Here is a 15,389-nt window from a genome sequence, read left to right as displayed (position 1 = left end):
TCAATATATTTTAAGTGAGGAAAATGGTAGTAAAAATATCTCCTCTCCATCACAACCTGAAGCAACAACAGAGTAACTGGGAATGAAACAATTTGTTCCCGAAGGGGGAACCTGATGACTTTGAAATGGGGGAACTGTATAACAGTGATGCTCAGGGTTTCTTTATGTGGAGTTTAATGGAAGGAGGAGGCACACATCAGAGCCCTGGGGGGGCTCACGTCAGGGCCCTAGTGGGGCCTTGGGTGATCGCTACTTCCCACCACCCAACACAGATGGAATGAGGTTGACTAGTGTCCGCAAAAGAGAAACTAAACAGCTAATTATTCCTCAAGAAAGGTTTCTAATGACTTATGACTAAAGGAAACACAGACAGAATAAGAAAAACAGAATTAAAGACCAGCACTGAGTGAGGATTATACAAACGGCAACTTATACTGGAGACAAGTACAAGTAATATTATACATTAACTACCTATTCCTATAAGTGCGCATATAAAAGGTAAATAATACTGAAAATAGTTACAAGCACGTGCAACGGTACTATTACTGATTGCCCAGCTACTTCACATGTACTGTAACCACCCCCAACAAATACAATTCTATATGCAATACTAATACACTGATTCACTATATTGTACTAACTTTAACCTACCTATAATCTTATCTAACAACTTATAAACTTTGATTGACCTTTATGATAACTTGATAGTAACTTATACTGAAGACAGGCACAGCGACTTTATGATTTATAAACTGCTAGCTTCACCTGCGCTGTACCTGCTTTCAGCAAGGCACAAAACATATACAGTTGTTATGTATTGATTAACTATTGACTAATACTGTTTTTAAACAACTTAAACAATTTGCTAATATAAACAAACTATAATATTAATACAGACTTAAGATTAACTAGCTCGAGTACAACCAGACTTTTCCACTCTTCAATCTCGCCCTGCATTCTTCCAAAGATCCATTACCTTCAGTTGACTGTTTCTGCACTGGCAAGGCACAGATAGTAAGTGACGCACAAGTCCCTTTGCTTCAGGGGGTGTATGTGGAGTGATCTCTTTTAGGTCAACACACACACACACCCCTTTAAACTCTTTTATACAGTATTTGCTGGCCGTGTTTTAAAACAGGTCAACCAATAAAGGTGGCCAAATGTTTCAGTGTGGTATTTGCAGTTGTTTTGAACTTCTGAACTGTGCATCTGTGCTCGGCTCATCGCTACTCTATGTGACTAATTGTGGTCAATTTGCTAGACTCAAAAATGCTCGAGTCAGCTTAGAGAAGTATTTGGTTGCAGAGCATAGTAACCACAAGTCTGTAATCTATCTTTACAGAGTTTCCTTTTTAGTCTATAAGCTTCCTAGCTAGATGATGCTTATGCTTGCAGGATTCAACAGTACTCGCTTCTTACAACTTCTGGAAGGCTGAGGCCTAATAGTGCTTAGCCTGACACTACTGGACAAGACTTAAAGGACATTAATCACAGTTTAGACTAGGAAAAGTGCTAAGAGTTTAAGTCAGGTCAAGGGGGAAGCTAATGCCAACCACTGCACCTGGGCTGAACTACAACTATAATTGTCTTTTACACCGAGATCACTAACTTGAGCAGCCAAGGCCACGTGCAGCCCTAGTGGACGTCAGGCACAGGGAGCTTTGCCTCAGTGTAGCTTGTTGGGATCAAACCTCTCTCCCCTACCTGGAGCGGATGAACATTCCTGGCTGGAGGGACACATGTCGTAAGACTCAAAGGAGAGCAGTTGATAGAAAAGATCACAGGACTGATCCCAAAGAAGGATGAGCTGCAAAGGCAGAAGGCGGCAACTCATCTGGTGACCTGAGACCACAGTGAAGATGGTGCCAGATCACTATGTGGGAATTAGCAAATGTGATTATTTAAAAAAAAAAAAAACTTTGGCCAGCCCTAATCAGGCGTGTGTTACAGGTCCCTCGTGTGGATTTTCTGATGTCTGATAAGTGTGAGCTATTTTTGAGCTTTTCCCGCACTCAGAGCATCCTTAAGGTTTCTCACCGTGTGGATTCTCTGATGTATAATCAGGTCAGGTCAGAGCTCCGTCTGCAGCTTTTCCCGCACTCAGAGCATGTGAAGGGCGTCTCCCTGTTGGTCTCTGATGCGTGATAAGGTTTGAAGTCCAATTGAAGCTTTACCCACCCCAAAAGCATTCTAGGCGTCTCTCCGGTGTGGCGTCTCTGATGCTTGGTAAGCTCCCAGTGCCGACGAAAGTTTTTCCCGCACTCAGAGCATCCATAAGGTTTCTCATCCGTGTGGATTCTGATGTGCGACAAGATGTGAGCTCTGGTGGAAGCGTTTCCCGCACTCGGAGCACGTGTAGGGCTTCTCCCCGTGTGGATTCTCTTATGTGTGATAAGGCCTGAGTGATAACCAAAGCTTTTCCCGCACTCAGCGCATGTGTAGGGTGTTCTCCTGTGTGGATTCTCTCATGTGAGATGAGGGCAGAACTAAGAATGAAGCTTTTCCCACACTCAGAGCATCTATAAGGTTTCTCACCGGTGTGGATTCTCCCATGTTTCTTCAGGGAAGAGCTGTTATAAAAGCATTTCCCGCACTCTGAGCACGTGTAGGGCTTCTCCCCTATGTGGGTTCTCTGATGCGTGATGAGGTCTGAACGCTGACTAAAACTTTTCCCACACTCAGAGCATCCATAAGGTTTCTCACCCGTATGGATCTCCGATGTCTGCTCAGGGTACAGCTGAGAGTAAAGCTTTGCCCGCACTCAGAGCATGTGTAGGGCGTCTCTCCTGTGTGGGTTCGCTGATGTGAGATGAGGCATGTACTATCAATGAAGCTTTTCCCGCACTCAGGGCACGTGTAGGGCTCTCTCCTGTGTGGACTCTCACATGTTTGGCATGGGCTGAACGATCCTGAAGCGTTTCCCACACTCGGAGCACACGTAGGGCATCTCTCCTGTGTGAATTCTCCGATGTGTTGCAAGGGTTGAGTGCTGACCGAAGCTTTTTCCGCACTCAGAGCACATATAGGGTTTCTCTCCAGTGTGGGTTCTGCGGTGTCTGACAAGGAGACAGAATTGAAGCTTTTCCCGCATTCGTGGCATGTGTAGCGTCTCCATTCCAAGTTGATTCTCTTGTGTGTAATAAGGTCTGAGTGGCTACTGAAGTTTTCCTCTGGCATCTGCTGAGTCTCATAGGCTTTTGCTTTTTCGGCGTGCAAACTCCTGGAAACTTTCCCTTTGGATCTTCCTGATAACGTTCCATGCGGTTCTACTTGCTGAGCATCTTCCTTCTGGGGTTTCTCCTCATTCTCACTCACCATCCCATCACCTGAATGGGAGACAGAGAGAATCCAGACAGAGGTCACTCTGTGCCAGAAAGAAAGGAAAACTCAGAGAGCTGATTTCCCCCAAACCCTTCCCCAGAGGAGAGAGGAAGGGATCAGTTCTGGGTCCACATCTCACCAGAACACTCAGGGAAAGCGAGATCAAGGAGGGACATGCTGCCAGTTCAGTCAGGGTAGGAGGGAAGCCATGAATGACATCTGCCGTAATCATTCCACATCTGCAGGGAACAATCCTGAACTCTGAGAGCTCACAGGTCTTTGTAGGTCATCCAAATGTTTCCTGCATTCCTATTGTTGTTGGTTTAACCAATCCTCACCTGTGCAGGCAGCTCTCGGAGCACTTCTTCCTCAGAGGCCTGGAGGTCAGGGACCCATGGTTCTTCCCCTCGTTCCAGCTGCAGATCACATCAGGTTTGGAAATTGGAAACTCTACTCCAGGAAAGAAAAAAGAAGTCAGTGGAATTTTGGGATACTTATCAAAAATTTCCATGGTTTTAATCCCAGCTCATTTTTAAGCAGTAAATACCAAGGCCAGCTTCCTTGGCTCAAGTGGAGGAGAATTATTATTATTATAAATCATATTCATTACCTTAGTGCCTAAAGACCAACTAACACTGGGCCCCCATTGTGCTAGGACAAACAAACGGAGAATAGTAGATGGCCCATGTCCTGAAGAATTTACAATCTAAATAGACAAGACAGACACAGAATGGGGAAGGGGTAGAACCCACTATTGAATAGAGATATTCAGGCCTGCCTGTGAAGCCTATAGTTTAAGACTTAGGTGTATTTTTCATTAGCTAGTTACAGGGTATAAAACCAAAGAATCAAAATCACAGTCTGCCTGTGTATGGCCCTTCTTGCACTGGATAGTCTGAGACCTTGTTCTTAGGCAAAGGCCTTTGGTAAGGAACAGGGGCAGCCATAAGATGGGAAGCGAAGGGTCACATCCTCACACCCCAAACCAGTCACACTGAAATAAGGTGCTATTGGCTGTTAGGAAGACGATCCAGTCGGATAGTGCCCATCACCACCAATAAAAAACAGATCTTAAGATGGTTAAAGAAAACTTAGTTGGAGCATCCTGTTGTAGCCCTAAGGTTTAATCTGCTTGCTTGCATAGATATATCTTTTCTTATAAATTTGAGTATTTGATGTAATAGGTTTACAGATTTATATTAAAAATAAGTTTAGCTGTAATGCAAGAGACCAACAGGCTAAAACCCTGTATGTTAAGCTAAGACAAAGTTAGCATATCTATATGGGACCCTTTTCCCAGAAGAGTAGAGATGACCCAAATAGCTAAAACACCCACCAGAGTCTCGAGATTTTTGCCTAACCCAGTAGACAATGCAGGACGGCAAAGGACACTTTTCAAAGTTGTACCCACAGACATAACAAGTAAACCACAAGAGCGCAAGTACCCGTCATCCATACGCACAGACATACTAGCCTATGGGGTAAGTGTACTTTCACCTTTCTGTGGGGGAAGGATGAAATTTGGGCATAAGAGGAAGGATTTACAACCAATGCCCTATAAAAAGGCGATTCATCTCTCCATTTTAGAGGCAAGCCACTCACCTATCTTCAACAACGTATCGATGCCTATTAACTATTAATAGATCGACTTTGTTCCTTTTCAAACTTTAAGTTTTAAGGGGACCAGGCTACGCTTGGTTTCCCTACGCTTTATTTCAGTTTAAGGTTTATTGAGTTAAGTTAGAAGTAAACAGCTTTAACAGCTCTGCATTAGCTTCCTCTGCTAGAGCTGTGAAGCCAGAACCACCAGAGACGGGTCCTGTATCTTCCAACACCAGGTTATTAAAACAGACTGTGAGTATTAACCAAAGTTTCAGCACATAATATTGTATTATCATATGTATCTCTTGAATAACACTAGTACAATTGCAACTCTGTTATTCTAAGTGTTTTACCACCTGCTTACTATTTCATTGATTTTAATAAAAGGTCTTTATGACTACATCTGTCTCAGTGTGAGCTTCCTGTCATACCTCCGAAGGTCTTTTTAGAACATCTGTGAAGCCCTGATTCAGGACGAACTTTTATCTTCTCATACTCATAGACTTCAAGGTCAGAAGGGACCATTATGATCATCTAGTCTGACCCCCTGCACAACGCAGGCCACAGAATCTCACCCACCCACTCCTGTATCAACCCCTAATCTATGTCTGAGTTATTGAACTCCTCAAATCGTAGTTTAAAGACCTCAAGGTGCAGAGAATCCCCGCAGTGACCCGTGCCCCACGCGCAGAGGAAGGTGAAAAAACTCAGGGCCTCTGCCATCTGCCCTGAGGAAATTCCTTCCCGACCCCAAATATGGCAATCATCATATCCCCCTCAGCCTTCGGTTGTGGTTAGCTAAAAAACGACAAACTCTTTGAGTCTCCTTTCATAAGGCAGGTTTTTCCATTCCTCAGATCATCCTAGTAGCCCGTCTCTGACCTGTTCCAGTTTGAATTCATCCTTCTTAAACATGGGAGACCCAGAACTGCACACAGTATTCCAGGTGAGGGTCACCAGTGCCTTGTATAAATGGTACTAACACCTCCTATCTTTGCTGGAAATACCCGGCCTGATGCATCCCAAGACCACATTAGCCTTTTTAACGGCCATATCACATTGGCAGCTCATAGTCATCCTGTGATCTACCAATACTCCGAGGTCCTCCTCCTCCGTTGTTACTTCCAACCTAATGTGTCCCCAATTTATAACCAAATTCTTGTTATTAATCCCTAAATGCATGACCTTGCACTTTTCACTATTCTTCTGATCAAACAAATTGGAGAGCCTAAACCCATACTAATTAATATCCATAATAAATTATTTTATTATCATCAATTACAATTAATTAAATCAAAATACATTAAGTGGAGAAATTAAATCAACATTACTAACACACTGCAAATCAGGCTACACTGTCTGGCAATAAATCACTCATCAATGGTTGTGGTTGTGAAACACTCATTTCTGTATTGTTTTATCTTCATGGCCACCACTTTACTTTGTTAATCAGTCTGGTTCTCTAATTGTTTCTGTCTGTTGTATAATTAATTTTGCTAGGTGTAGTTAATTAGGCTGGCAGCAAAGAGTCCAGTGGCAACTTATAGACTAACAGACGTCAGATGCATGTAGTGGACATTTCCAAGGGCATTTATATATATATGCAGGCAAGCTAGAGATAATGAGGTAGTTCAGTCAGGGAGGATGAGGCCCTGTTCTAGTAGCTGAGGTGTGAAAACCAAGGGAGAGAAGCTATAAGGTGCCACAGGATTCTTTGCTGCTTTTACAGATCCAGACTAACATGGCTACCCCTCTGATACTTAATTAGGATAGTGGGATATAATTGGTTAGAGAATTATGTTACAATATGTTAGAATTGGTTAGTTAAATTTCAGCACAATGATTGGCTAAGGTATAGCTGAGAATATTACTATATAAACTGAGTCAAACAGGAGAGAGATATAAATTGGAATCACAGATTCTATGAATCATAGAATATCAGGGTGGAAGGGACCTCAGGAGGTATCTAGTCCAACCCCCCGCTCAAAGCAGGACCAATCCCAACTAAATCATCCCAGCCAGGGCTTGTCAAGCCTGACCTTAAAAACCTCTAAGGAAGGAGATTCCACCACTCCCTAGGGAACCCATTCCAGTGCTTCACCACCTTCCTAGTGAAATAGTGTTTCCTAATATCCAACCGAGACCTCCCCCACTGCAACTTGAGACCATTGCTCCTTGTTCTGTCATCTGCTACCACTGAGAACAGCCGAGCTCCATCCTCTTTGGACCCCCCTTTCAGGGTAGTTGAAAGCAGCTATCAAATCCCTCTCAGTCTTTTCTTCTGCAGACTAAACAATCCCAGTTCCCTCAGCCTCTCCCCATAAGTCATGTGTTCCAGTTCCTATTCACTTTTGTTGTCCTCCGCTTGACGCTTTCCAGTTTTTCCACATCCTTTTTCTAGTGTGGGGGCCAAAACTGGTCACAGTACACCAGATGAGGCCACATTAACGTCAAGTGTTTGTTAAGGGGGGCAACAGGAAAGGGAACAGGGACACAGGCAAGGCTCTGCGGCATCAGAGCTGGGCAGGGAACACTGGGGAACAGACTGTATCGGCGTATCGAGATAAGCAAGACTAGTGTGAATGGCTTTCGGAATACGTAATCTAATAGGTATAAAAATTGAACAGGCTACACTACTACCGCATGACATCATCACAAAGTCCCCATTTGTGCCTGGATAGCGGCCATGCTATGGGAGGGAGGAATGCAGCAAGGACTCAGGATCAGTTGCCACAGATGGGGAAGTTATATGGGGAAGGGGGTAATGAGTGGGAGAGGGAGATCAGAGTTAAAATAATAATATTTGGGAAACAAATGTATAATGAAGTGAAATTGAACAGAAATAAAACTTGAGTGGAGGCTCTAAAGCAACAAGGCTTTGGTAGGGATTCGGAGTTAAAGGTCTGGAATCCCCCACAGGTCTCCTCCCTCCCACTGACCCACCCAGGCCCACTTCCTGGGTGCCCTTCCTCCACACTCCCCTCCCTTCATCCCATTATTCTCAGCCAGCACCACCTCCTGGCACCTTGGGAGATTCTTGTGTTCCCTCCTTGTCTCTTACAACCTCCTCCCTCCCTGCTGATTCTTAGCTCTAACCCTGCACACCCCCTCCCCATGTACTGGCACACCAGAATTATCTACTCCCCCCTTCTCAGCCCCTCCCACGGCTCTGTTCTCCCTTCACCAGTGGGGTCCTGAATGTCAACATTATACGCTCTCCTATCAAAAGAGGAGCTCATCTGACTGTCACACAAGCCCATGCACGAGTCACACACCTATTTACTCCATTTAGAATTCTACAGGCGGCATATTTTCCTCTTACAATGAGGAAAAGGCATGAAAGCTACAGTGATTAATGTAGATATTAATGCACCTAATAAGGATACATTCGATGCAATTTTCAAATGACGGACGGCACCAAAAAGGCACATGTCCAAAAATTATACTAGTGAGTGGGAGATGAGGCAAAAAAAGGGGGACAAGGAAACTTGTCAAAACTTATATGATGAATAAAAGTACAAAGTTATTACTACTCAGGTTCTTAAGAGACCCCACAGCTTCTAATAACCCAAGGGAGAGGATTCCTTACCCAGAAAGACCACCGTCTCGTAGTTCTCCTGCATGACATCCCTGTAGAGGGCTCTCTGATCAGGGTCCAGCAGAGCCCCCTCTTCCCTGGTGAAATACACAGCCACCTCCTCAAAGGTCACCGGTCCCTGAAAGAGCAAGAATCCAACTCTCAGTACCTGCTGGCCCCTGAATAGTGGGGTTGTGAGTGGAACAGCAGCACCAGGGAAATGGAGGCTCCGGGAAGCACATGTTAACAGAGTCCCACCCCACCTTCCTTAGAGCAGCCAGAGCCATCAGAGGGTAGAAAGAGAAACCTTTGTGCCTCCCAGCTGACAGACGGAGGCAGGGTCATCACATTTATCACATACCCACTAGCCAGAGCTTGATACAGGAGATGGGGCTGTCTCTGGACCCTGCTGGTGGCTCCCTGGTAGGAGTCCCAACACTCTCCAAATAAAATATATGGAAGAAAGGGGAAGTCAAGAGTAAAGACTATGAGTTAGAAAGTCAGAATTGTAGAAAATTGGTAGGGAAGTTATCAGAAATCAATGATTAATCAATGAAAATAAGAAAGAAGTTTTTAAAAGTATATTAAGTACAAAACAACTTGGTAGCGTTAAATTACTAGATGGAAATGGCAGAATTATCATCAACAATCATGCAGAAGAGGTAAAAGTGTTCAATAATATGTCTCTCCTGGATTTGAAGAAAAACAGACGATGTAAGTCATATCATAAGATGTTGAAGACGACAGTCTTTCCATTCCAACAATAACTCACGAGGACATTAAACAGCAGGTATTACAATTAGACACGTTTAAATAAGCAGGTCTGATAACTTGTATGCAAGAGCTCTGAAAGACCTGGTGGAGGAGTGTGGAGGATTGTTATTAAGAACGGCCATCCTGGGTCAGACAAAAGGTCCATCTAGCCCAGTATCTGTCTAGCGACTGTGGCCAATGCCAGTGCTCCAGAGGGCATGAACTTAACAGGCAATGATCAAGTGATCCCTTTCCTGCCATCCATCTCCATCCTCTGACAAACAGAGGCTAGAGACACCATTCCCTTACCCATCCTGGCCAATAGCCATTGATGGACTTACCCTCCATGAATTTATCCAGTTCTCTTTTAAACACTGTTACAGTCCCAGCCTTCACAACCTCCTCAGGCAAGGAGTTCCACAGGTTAACTGTGCGCTGTGGAAGAAGAATTCCTTTCATTTGTTTTAAACCTGCTGCCTATTAATTTCATTTGGTGACCCTAGTTCTCATGTCCTTAATTAGGACTGTGGAACACGGGGAAATTACCAGAAGACGGGAAAAGCTATACTGTGCCAATATTTAAAAAGTGTAAAAGAGGTGACCAGCTAATTACAAGAGTGTTAGTCTGACATCGATACTGGGCAAGAGAATGGAGCAGGCAATATGGATTACTTAATAAAGAATTAAAGGAGGATAATATAATTAGTGCCTATTAACAAAGGTTCAGAGACAATAAAGCCTATCAAAATAACGGATATCCTTATTGGGTGAGATCAAAAGTTTGGCTGCAACTAATGTATTGATGTACATACCTAGACTTCTGTAAGGCATATGACCTGGTTCGGCACAACATTTTGACTAGAAAACTAGAAAGATACAAAATACAACGGCATACATTAAATAGATTAAAAACTGTGATAGTAAATGGGAAGCGTGATCGAGTGGATTTCTTTCAGGGGGTTCCCACAAGGATTGGGTCTTGGCACTGTTCTATTTAACATTCTTATTAATGACCTAGAAGAAATAAAATCATCACTGATAAAGTTGCAGTTGCCACAAAGATTGGGGGGTGGTGGTAACTAATGAGACGTGTCAGTGGATTCTGGCTCCAGCATTGGGAGCCTGGAAAGTTTTCCCAGCCCTGGCTGGGGGGTTATTTCCTGTTCCACAGAGGGGAAGTTCCGTTCCCAACCCTTGTGGCTTGAAATGAGGCCCTATCTGACACTACACCCCACATTCAGCATAGTGGAAGGATTATATTACATTAGGACATAATGAGGAGGCATTTTGTGCACGATGTGTCATGTGCGATGTCACCGGAAAAGTTATGATTTGCTGACTATGATTATCCTACCTGTGTGCATGGATCATATTTGTATCTGAAGTTATGGATATTGACTCTGTATCTGTATTCACATGTGCTTACTCTGGGTAACACCTACAACAAGCCTTTCAGGCACAACAGTGAAGAAGCCAGACAGTGCTGAAGACTCATCAACAAAGACAACGGACCGTGGAAGAGCTTAGCCCCCCTGTGAATTTGTCAGCCAGCCTAGGAGTCATGGCTACTAGACTCAGCAGGGTATGTGACCAGACCACAAGACAATGAAGTTCATTTTGGTACCTGTATTATTCCCCTAACTGAACTGGGAACTGAGTTTGGAACAAAGGGTTCCCGCCATATGGAAAAGCTACGTAAGGTGGAGTGTGAATATCTCTTGGCCTCAATCCCCACACAAGGGAACTCCTGGAGCACCTGAGGAACAAAGACTGAAGTGGGGGAAGTGTCGGTCCCAGGCTAAAGGGATTTCTAGCTTGTGTATGGAAACTTGGGGGACTGCTTCTATCATCAATTCAGGTGAGAAACTGCTAATTCAAATTCTATGCATTTTGTATGTTAGGCTTCTTTGAGTTTTGGTTATTGGCTAAGTAATCTGTTTTGATCTGTTTGCTATCACTTATAAAGACTTAAATCTTTCTGTAGTTAATAAACTTCTTTTATGCTTATCATAATCAGTGTATTTTGAGTGAAGTCTCTGGGAAAATCTGAGCTTGGTTAGCACAAGCTTGTTGTACGTATCTTCCCCATATTGAGGGAAAGGAAAACTGTATTATGAGCTTACATTATACAGATCCCTGTTGGTATAAGATGGTATCATTTTGGATTTATATTACAGCAGGAGTGCAAGGCTGGGGAGCTGGGAAATTGGCTGATGTCTTCCCTCTGTCCTTGAGTGGTTTAGGTAAAATACTCAGGTAGCTTAGCTGGGTGTATGGCACCCACCTGCTGTCGTGTGGGTGATAACAGGGCCTGGAGAGGCTGGCTGAATCTCTGGCACAAGCAGTGTGAGAAGAGCCAGCCAGCTTGAGGGTTAGAGGGCACAAGGGTTCCCAGAAGCCCCCAAGACTGCACCCTAGGGTGACAGCCCATCACACCCTAGAGTACACAAGCCTCAGCAGGTTTGTCACATCCTGTCCCCTCCCCTTCCCCACACTAGATAGTTCCTGCCTCCCACCACCGTCGTGCAGCTCCCACCCTCCTATGCATTTACTGCTCCTCTCTCTCCAATCAGAACCTACCACCAGCCCTGATAATCCCTTACCTGAGCCAGCTCCATTGCAGCCATGTCCTTCCCCCTGGGAGGATGGGATGATCTGGAGCGAAACCTGGACGTTATCTGTAGCCTGCCAGGACGAGAAGGGCAATGTGAGAGCGTTCAGATTGGGATGATTTGTTCATTCACAAGCCGATTCCTCCAGGATTTCTCTGCTAATGGACATTCTAGGTTCTACCAAACTATGAAGCAAGCAGAGTGACCTTATCCACCAGTACAGGCTAGCCCCCGCCGACCAGGTGTACCCTCTGAGACAAGGTGAAACTCCCCAGGAAAAGAGTCTCTCTGTTACACTTATCAAGTTTGCGGACGATACCAAGCTGGGAGGGGTTGCAAGGGCTTGGAGATAGAATTAAAATTCAAAATGATCTGGACAAACTGAAAACGGTTTGAAGTAAATAGGATTAAACTCAATAAGGACGAATCCAAAGTACTTCACTTAGGAAGGAACGAACACATACAAAATGGGAAATGACTGCCTAGGAACGAGGATCTGCAGCGGAAAGGGATCAGGGGGTCATAGTGGATCACTGCATCACTGCAGATTTTTAAAAGCAGGCTGGACAAACCTCTCAGGGATGGTCTAGATAATACTTGTCCGCCTTGAGTGCAGGGGACAAGGACTAGATGACCTCTCGAGGTCCCTTCCAGTTTCTGTGATTCTATGAACCAAAGGCCAGAGAAGAGCAGAATCAAAGGAGTCACTGTGGGGGATTCTCCCCTGTCACTGTCCCCAAGGCAGCTGTCTCAGGTTTAAAGTGGTTTGATGCTCCAGCCTTTATACAGTCTCTCTTGGGAGTGCCCTTTCATGGCTGGGCCTAGTTTTAGGTTTTTGGGAAGCATGACCCTGGGGGAGCTGAGACTGGGCCTCCTTGCCTCAGCACATCTTGTTCTTTCTGTAGCTCCCCGTGAATCCAAGTGAGTAAATACTCCTGACAGAGCCTGTGAACATAAGAATGGCCCACTGCGTCAGACCAACGGTCCGTCTAGCTCAGTGGTTCTCAAACTGCGGGTCAGCACCCCTCAGGGGATCATGGGGTTACTACATGGGGGGGTCACAAGATGTCATCCTCACCCCAAATGGTGCTTTGCATCCAACATTTATAATGGTGTAAAATTAATAAAAAGTGTTTTTAATTTATAAGGGGTGGAGGGTATCACACTGAGAGGCTTGCTATTTGCAAAGGGGTCACCAGTACAGAAGTTTGAGAACCACTGGGTCTAGACCATCCCTGAGAGGGTTTGTCCAGCCTGCTCTTAAAAATCCCCAATGATGGATCTAGCTCAACGGCCAATGCCAGGTGCTTCAGAGGGAATAACAGACAGGGAATCATCAAGTGATCCATCCCCTGTCACTCATTCCAGCTTCTGGCTAAACAGAGGCTAGAGACACCATCCCTGCCCTACTCTGCCTGGGACACAGGGTAGATGAGGTTGTCAGCTCTTGCAATCTCCCAAGTCTTAACTGAACATGGGACAAACGCACGGCTGGAAATCAGTCTGGCTCCCCCGTGTTAGTATTGTTAAAACAGGTATTAGATTATAACAGGTGTTTAATGTTTAGACTTTATTGAACGCTTGCGAGTTGCTGCCAGGGTTAATATCTGACTAGTTGCATGGTGAGGCTCTGTGACTATGTAAGTCATCAGACAAGAGAGAGACTTTAACCTAGGTGAAGTGCTGATGGCAACCGAAGCATTACCCCCTGCCTGGCAGGAAAGGCATCAACACCAGAGAGACTATTGTGGATGTTAAGAAGACAAGGACTGTTTGTTGTGCTCTTCAGTTTCTTTGCTGAGTTTGTAGCTCGAGAGCACATGGCAGGAAGGGGGTAAAAACCCCCATACAGAAGGAACTGATTATCTGTATGCTGCTTGGACTCTGGAGGGAAAGGTTTCTAGGCATAAGCAAGAGATCCCCAGTTGCTTAGCGTGCGTTAGTCCTAAAGAATATGTAGGGCTTGTTCATTATAGAAGCTTCTATTACCTTTTGAAATTTAAGACTGTAACTCGTCTGCATCTGCTTATCCTACTTTAACTTTGTAAACAACTCTCGTTTCCTTTTAAATACATCTTAATACAGGTTATTACAAGACTGGCTACAAGTATTGTCTTTCTTGTGAGCTCTAAGATTCAATTGACCTATGGAAGTGACTGGTCCTTTGGTACTGGTAGTAACCTGAACATCGCTGTGATTCGTGGGGTAAGGCAGTGGTTCTCAACCGGGGGTCTGGGCCCCCTGGAGGGCCACGAGCAGTTATCAGAGGGGCTGCCAATCACGGCCAGCATTAGACTTGCCGAGGGCCCCAGGGCAGAAAGCTGAAGTCCCAGCGCATGGGGCTGAAGTCTAGGCCCCTGAGCCCCATCACCTGAGGCTTGAAGCCAAAGCCTAAGCAATGTAGTTTTGTGGGGACACCTATGGCATGGGGCCCCAGGCAGTTGCCCTGCTTGCTCCCCCTAACACCAGCCCTAGTTTTTATGCGCAGAAAACAAGTTACTGAGGCCCACGTGGGCCGTTAGAGTTTTTATAGCATGTTGCGTTGGGGGGGGGGGGTTTCAGAAAGAAAAAGGTTGAGAACCCCTGGAGTAAGGGACCATCTGTCATGAAGCTGAGCTCTCCTGCGTGGTGAGATATATGGGATCACCTAAGGGGAAGTCTGTGATTCCATGTTAATGCTGTTACTCATCCTGAAGTGTTTACACTGGATACTTGGTGGTGAAGTCTCCATACAGACCTCACACCCAATTTGGGTTTGTTCCTGCTTCTTACCAGTCTGCCTGAGGCTGGTGCTCGTGCTCTTGAGTCGCTGGGGACAGCGTTACAGAGACTTACAGGCACAACAGCAGCAATTGGCAGCAATGCAGAGCAGGCTTTACAGGGACACAGTGTGGGCCAATGGTCCCTGGACTCAGTCAAGCCCCAGTTCTCCTCCAGTGAATGTCAGCATCCCGGCAACCTTCAAGGGGGTTCAAGACTGCCACCCATTCAGTGATGGATCTGCGGCAGATCATCTCCCGCGCCCCATGACCCACCTTGTCTCCTCAGACAGAGGTGAGTGACGGACGGTGCGCAATGGATCCTGGGGTAGGGAAAGGGATAACACCACACACCTTCTGGGGTCACCCCTCAGGAAGTAAAGGTGACAGACACTGTGGTGGCAGTAAAGGGGGAGGGGAGGGAGTGGGAGCAGCACCCTGAAGGGCAATGCTGCCAGTGGGTCTCCCCACCACATCAGGCACGGAGCTGATAGGGGGCCATTCCCTGGGCCTGGGTGCCTGTGAAGGGCTATTTAAACCCCACGCTGGCACAGGAGAAGTTAAACTGCTGCTTTAGTCTGGACTGGCCCAGCCCCTCCACACCTGCAAACCATGTCAGGAATGGAGCAGGAGTTAACAGGAGAGACCTACTCTTCTCTGGGGGGTGGTGGGGCAACCCTGGGAAGGGAACAGTCTGTGGAGCATCTCCAGCCCCAAGGAGAGGGTTGGCAGCATTCGGGGCTCTGGCCTTCCCTGAGGGAGGGT

General features: G+C 45.6%; 1 protein-coding gene and 1 pseudogene across 1 annotated transcript in view; one reads left to right on the top strand and one right to left on the bottom strand.

The window, feature by feature from the left end:
• The window catches only part of LOC115643466 (zinc finger protein 664-like), a 59,893-nt gene extending 57,777 nt beyond the window's left edge, over positions 1 to 2,116 (bottom strand). The window contains exon 1 of the mRNA XM_030547540.1: positions 2,038 to 2,116. The gene's annotated coding sequence lies outside the window, so the exon portion shown is untranslated. The remainder of the gene's footprint in view (positions 1 to 2,037) is intronic.
• The window catches only part of LOC115643461, a 591,865-nt pseudogene that overhangs the window by 303,230 nt on the left and 273,246 nt on the right, over positions 1 to 15,389 (top strand).

This window comes from Gopherus evgoodei, unplaced genomic scaffold, assembly GCF_007399415.2.
Source record: "Gopherus evgoodei ecotype Sinaloan lineage unplaced genomic scaffold, rGopEvg1_v1.p scaffold_60_arrow_ctg1, whole genome shotgun sequence".
Lineage (NCBI taxonomy): Eukaryota > Metazoa > Chordata > Testudines > Testudinidae > Gopherus > Gopherus evgoodei.
Note: the sequence above shows the minus strand (reverse complement) of the source record. Positions and strands in the feature narration are given on the sequence as shown.